Source organism: Nyctereutes procyonoides, unplaced genomic scaffold, assembly GCF_905146905.1.
Source record: "Nyctereutes procyonoides isolate TBG_1078 unplaced genomic scaffold, NYPRO_anot_genome, whole genome shotgun sequence".
NCBI classification, from domain to species: domain Eukaryota; kingdom Metazoa; phylum Chordata; class Mammalia; order Carnivora; family Canidae; genus Nyctereutes; species Nyctereutes procyonoides.
Window position 1 is genome coordinate 43,231,791 of NW_026575142.1, and position 6,000 is coordinate 43,237,790.

General features: G+C 63.9%; 1 protein-coding gene across 1 annotated transcript in view; it reads right to left on the bottom strand.

Moving 5' to 3' along the window:
- Window positions 1-2,385, bottom strand: part of AHRR (aryl hydrocarbon receptor repressor) — an 80,820-nt gene extending 78,435 nt beyond the window's left edge. Inside the window, exon 1 of the mRNA XM_055307672.1 lies at window positions 2,317-2,385. The gene's annotated coding sequence lies outside the window, so the exon portion shown is untranslated. The remainder of the gene's footprint in view (window positions 1-2,316) is intronic.
- Between the last annotated feature and the right edge of the window lie 3,615 nt (window positions 2,386-6,000).

Sequence of the window (6,000 nt, forward strand, 5' to 3'; positions counted from 1 at the left end):
CCAGGCCTGCACTTCTCTGGGGAGCCAAGTCAGACCCTCCGTGGCTAGAGGCCAGCATGCCAAGACATCCCGGGCCTGGCCCCAGCCTAGGGGAGGGCAGGCCATGGAAGTCTCCCCATACCCCATGAGGGGCCAGGCACTCAGCAACCCACAGTCACCCATGAGGTCAAAGGTGAAGAAGATCCACGCCCCAGCATCACCATTGCCCAACTGAGCTGGAGAAGGGATGGTGCAGGGGTGAGGGCGAGAAGGTGGGGGGGGCAGGGACAGCCCGGATGGGGTGGTGCTGACCCCCTGGCTAGCCTTCACCCGAAGCAGGTGCTGTGACAGGATCTGGGCTCCAGGTGAGCCCGTTCCCAGCCTCACACACTGCCGGCCTGCCCCATAGAGCCACGTTTTCCCGTGGCACCTCTATATCAGCACTCAGAACAACCCTAAAAACACCAAGGGCAGATAAAGGCTCCCAGGGATCCCTCTCTGGGGCGTGTGTGAAAGAAACACTGAGCCCCCTCCACTGCCACAGATCCTGCTGAAGAAACATGGTGTGGGGGGCAATCTGTGCTCAGCTTTCCGCCCCGGGAATCCTATATGTGGGCGGATATTATGGCAATAGGTTGCTCCATTTTACTAAATCCCCATTAATTTTCCTCAAAAAGATGAAGCCTCCGTTGGATTAGACCAAACTCCTAGAGGAAATGCCCCTGTGAGGCAGGACACAGGTGTCTGCTCTGATGCAGGTGGCAGACACCTCGCTGGTAAATGGAGGCAGGAGACCCTCTCCACTGGGCTCCTGTGGCCTGTGACTGGCCTGGGCCAGGGTCCCCCCTGCAACCACAGACAGTGCTGGGGTGGGCGGCAGACAGGGGCCTGCGAACACACATGTGTGAGCTGGGTGTGCAGGGTGGTTGATGGGGCTCCCAGCCTTGCTAAGCTCTAAGTTGACTGCATTTTGCAGAGAAACCCGAGCTTTTGTAAGAATATTTCTGTAGGGGTGCCTGGGTGGCTCAGTGGGTAAAACATCTGACTTGACCTCAGCTCAGGTCTTGATCTCAGGGTCATGAGTTTGAGCCCCCCACTGGGCTCCGTGGGCATGTGCTGCTCTGGGACCAGAGTAGGAGGGCAACAACGCTCAGTCTGAGTCCAAAGTCCAGCAGTTACCTGCCTCAAAGTCCTTACCCTACACGCAGTGCACGCCAGCCACAGGCTGCTGGGGGGTTGCAGCACGTGACAAAGCGTCCCCTTCAGGGCTGTGCTGCCCGCCAGCCACACACCAGGAACAGGGACAGCCTGTACACCGCCGCAGCATCTCCTCCTCATGGCAAGAGCTACCACCAACACCGTGACAGGGGCTCCCTGTCCCCGCTGCCCCAGAGCCGGCCGAAGCCAGACATGGTCCCTCATGGCGACCCCGGGTGGAGACGTCCGGGCTTGAGGGCCTGCGTCCACCGCAGGCGGCCTGGAGAGCGCCCTGGGTGAGTCAGCTGCTGACCAGGCCAGGAGTCCAGACACACGACTTTCAGGGGCTCAGACCCTGGGCACAGATGTCCCAGGCACACACTCAAGTACCCTCTCTGGCGCCAGCTGCGGCTGGCCACATCGAGGCCCCGGGTAAGTCCTGGGGGCTACCTCCCCCACCCTGATGATGGTACTTGGGGCAGCCAACCCTGAAGGCCGCTGGACACTCCCAAAGAGGGAAGATGTCTGCGGCACCAACCCCTCCAAAGAGATAGGAGCAAAGAGTGGCCCAAGGCCTCTGGCCGCTGACGCTGGCCCATCACCTGCCCCCGTGGGAGGCACGGTGGGAACAGCAGGGTCAGCAGGTCACCGCCTGTCTGTGCCACACTGAGTATCCACAATCTGGGATTTGGGGCCCCTGAAACGAAGACTTTTGGGAAAAACAACAACTTTCTTGGTGCCGCTAAGGGCAACCGAGCCGATTCCTGGAGCCCGGGGCCCTTGGGCCCTTCCCCGGTGGGAGAAGCAAGCCCCGTGCGCCCTGCCCGGGAAAGAGGGGCCCGGCTGTGCCGCGGGCTCCGGGGCCTCGTGCCCCGCCGCCGGGAAGGCTCAGGGGCCAGTGCCCGGGCCCTGCCCGCGTCCGGCCGGGACGCTCCGCGCCGCCGCCGCCGCCGCCGCCGCCGCCGCTCGGGGGGCACATCGGGGCGCACATCGGGGCCACGGCCCGGGCGGCCGCAGGGGGCAGAGGCGGGGACCGCAGCGCCTGCCCTGCCCGGAGGCGCGAGCTCGTCGTCAGGTGAGCGGCCGCGCCCGGCCGGCGGAGGAGGGCGGGCGCGGCCGCTCGGGCTCGGGGGCACTTACCCGAGGCTCAGGCGCACCCGCGGCAGCTGTGGCGGCGCGGCTGCCGGCGCTCGCATCCCGGGACCGCGGCGGCCGCGGAAGGACGGCCCCACCCGGCACGCGAGCCCGCCCCGCCCCGGGGCCGACCCAGGCGGGAGGCGGAGGCGGGAGGCGGAGGGCGGCAGGGGGCGCGCGCGCGCCTCCCGCCGCGGGCCCCGAGGTCTCCCCTCCGCGGGCCCGAGCCCCGCACGCGCCCGGCCTGCGCCCGGCGGCGGACGCGCACCTGCCCGCGGCGCCGAGGGGCCCGCCCGGGGCCGCCCCAGCCGCTGCGGCTTCCCGGACCGCGACGCGCCGGGCCTGCCGGGCCTGCTGGGCGCCGCCTTCCGCCTCCCTCTGCTCCCTGGGCCCGGGCGGACGCCCCTTCCCTTCCACCGCGAGGGTCTTTGGGCCCTGCCCGGCTCCACCAGGCGCCCGACCCCGGCGAGCCGTCCCTCGCAACCTGAGGTCTCGGCCGGCGCCTGGGGGCCCCCGACGCCAGCCGCTCCAGCGCCAGAGCCCTCGCGCGGCCCCATTCCACGTGCAGCCCCTGGGTGGTCTCCAGGGTCGGCCCCTCATCCCCGCAGCCAGTCCTGTAGGGGCTGCAGCGCCCGCCCACGGTCACAGACTAAAGTACTGCTCCAGACCCCCGCCGGGCTCCGAGCCAGATCCTCAGAAGCCCCCCATATCCTTCCCTTCCTGGACGCACTCATGGGCCCTGAAGGAGCAGGCTTGTGTGCCTCAGGACCTTTGCACTCGCTGTGCCCTCCGGGAAATGCTCTTCTCCAGACACTCACAGGGGAGCAACCAGTACCCGTGTCCTCAGAGAGGAGACCCACCCAAGCCAAGGCCACTGCTGTGGGTCTCCCCTTCCTGCTCATCTTTCCTGGTGCACATTGCCCCTGAAATTACGGCAGGGGAGCAGGTCAACTCCCCACTTCCTGCACCTCTATCCAGGAGGAACACTCGCCCAGTGCAGAGCAGGGGTTCAGAAATGTAGGCTGAGTAAATGGTTTCATATTCTTTTTACTTGTAGCAACTTGTACCTATACTGCAGTGTACAGTAGGTATTGAGTATAAATAAAATCAGCATTTGCATCCTGATCCACTTTTCTAACATGCATTATGCACAGAAAAGGTTTGGGTGAATAACAGGTTATAAGTGAACTTCAATGTCTTTATTATTTAACTTTATTTTTTAAGGATTTTATTTACTTGATAGTGAAATGAGCAGGGGGAGGGATGGGAGGGAGCATCAGAGAGAGGAAGCAGCAGGGGCAGAGGGAGCAGCAGGAGAGGGAGCAGCAAGGGAAGAGGGAGCAGCAGAGGCAGAGGGACCAGCAGGGGCAGAGGGACCAGCAGGGGGAGAGGGAGCAGCAGGGGCAGAGGGAGCTGCAGGGAGAGAGGGAGCTGCAGGGAGAGAGGGAGCAGCAGAGGCAGAGGGAGCAGCAGAGGCAGAGGGACCAGCAGGGGCAGAGGGACCAGCAGGGGCAGAGGGAGAGGGAGCAGCAAGGGAAGAGGGAGCAGCAGAAGCAGAAGGAGCCACAGGGGCAGAGGGAGCAGCAGAGGCAGAGGGACCAGCAGGGGCAGAGGGAGCAGCAAGGGCAGAGGGAGCAGCAGGGAAGAGGGAGCAGCAAGGGAAGAGGGAGCAGCAGAGGCAGAGGGACCAGCAGGGGCAGAGGGAACAGCAGAGGAAGAGGGACCAGCAGGGTCAGAGGGAGCAGCAGAGGGAGAGGGAGCAGCAAGGGAAGAGGGAGCAGCAGAAGCAGAAGGAGCCACAGGGGCAGAGGGAGCAGCAGGGGCAGAGGGACCAGCAGGGGCAGAGGGAGCAGCAAGGGCAGAGGGAGCAGCAGGGAGAGAGGGAGCAGCAGGGGCAGAGGGAGCAGCAGAAGCAGAGGGAGCAGCAGGGGGAGAGGGAACAGCAGAGGAAGAGGGAGCAGCAGAGGCAGAGGGACCAGCAGGAGCAGAGGGACCAGCAGGGGGAGAGGGAGCAGCAGGGGCAGAAGGAGCAGCAGGGGCAGAGGGAGCAGCAGGGAGAGAGGGAGCAGCAGGGAGAGAGGGACCAGCAGAGGCAGAGGGAGCAGCAGAGGCAGAGGGACCAGCAGGGGCAGAGGGAGCAGCAGAGGGAGAGGGAGCAGCAAGGGAAGAGGGAGCAGCAGAAGCAGAAGGAGCCACAGGGGCAGAGGGAGCAGCAGGGTCAGAGGGACCAGCAGGGGCAGAGGGAGCAGCAAGGGCAGAGGGAGCAGCAGGGAGAGAGGGAGCAGCAGGGACAGAGGGAGCAGCAGAAGCAGAGGGAGCAGCAGGGGGAGAGGGAACAGCAGAGGAAGAGGAAGCAGCAGGGGCAGAGGGAGCAGCAGAGGGAGAGGGAGCAGCAAGGGAAGAGGGAGCAGCAGAGGGAGAGGGAGCAGCAGAGGGAGAGGAAGCAGCAAGGGAAGAGGGAGCAGCAGAAGCAGAAGGAGCCACAGGGGCAGAGGGAGCAGCAGAGGCAGAGGGACCAGCAGGGGCAGAGGGAGCAGCAGGAGCAGAGGGAGCAGCAGGGGGAGAGGGAGCAGCAGGGGAAGAGGGAGCAGCAAGGGAAGAGGGAGCAGCAGAGGCAGAGGGAGCAGCAGAGGCAGAGGGAGCAGCAGACACCCAGCAGCCTGACTGAGGACCCTGGTATCATGACCTGAGCCAAAGTCAGGTACTTAAGGGACTGAGCCACTCAGGTGCCCCTTCAATTTCTTTTTACAGCTTCTATAATTCCTGCACATTTTTTCAAAAAGCATATAGTACTTTTACTTTTTTGGTAATTCCTTTGGCTGTTGTTACATACATTGAGTAGGCCGGCGCATGATTCCAGGGGAAGCTCTGTATTAAGAGCTAGCACTGCCTGTGCATGGAAACCCCACCTCACTCCCCGGGGCCCCCTCAAGTCGGGCACCCGTCGCACCCGCCCATCAGGAATGACAGGGGTAGGTGGGGTACAGGCAGTGCGCAAGGCCACAGGTGTGAGGCCACCTGTGAGCACTAAGGTCCACTTCCTTCCTTCCTCCTAAGCCGCCCAAGCAGTCAGGCCTGTGAAGTGTGGACAGCAGAGACCATCCCGGCTCTGCCAGTGGCCAGGAGCTGTCACCTGCCTGTACCTGGTGACAGCCCCACAGTGAGAACCCCCCACTATGGGGGCAGAAAAGAGGAGGCACGAAGAGGGCCCATTTACTCATTTATTTCCTGACATACTTCCTGTCACTTATTTCCTTTCTTCTAAAGTCTCTCCCTAGCACAGCCCAGCCCGCCAGCCCCAACTAAACATGACTCATCTGCTTGGTTTTCTTTGAAACTCCCGTGCCCCCCACATCCTGCGGCAGCTCTGGAAGGGAGGCTCCAGAAGGGACTTCTGGAAGGGAGGTCTCAGCGCCATGGGACCCGCGGCGGCCGCTCATCCCGCTTCCCTCCCCGGCCTCGAGTGTCCCCCGTGTCCCGCATCACGACCCGGCCTCTCGGGTTTCTCGCTCGGTTTCCTGGCACGTGGTTAAAGGAACTGGGAGGAAAACTTCGTGAAATCCTTGTCTGCCTTCACAGCTAGTGACGGCATTCCAGGTGGAAACCCCCTCGCTCGCGGCGCGGCCCGGTGTGCGCCGCCTGCTGCTGCGTCTCAGTACTGCCTGTGCGCCCGGCGGGGGGCGGTCCCTG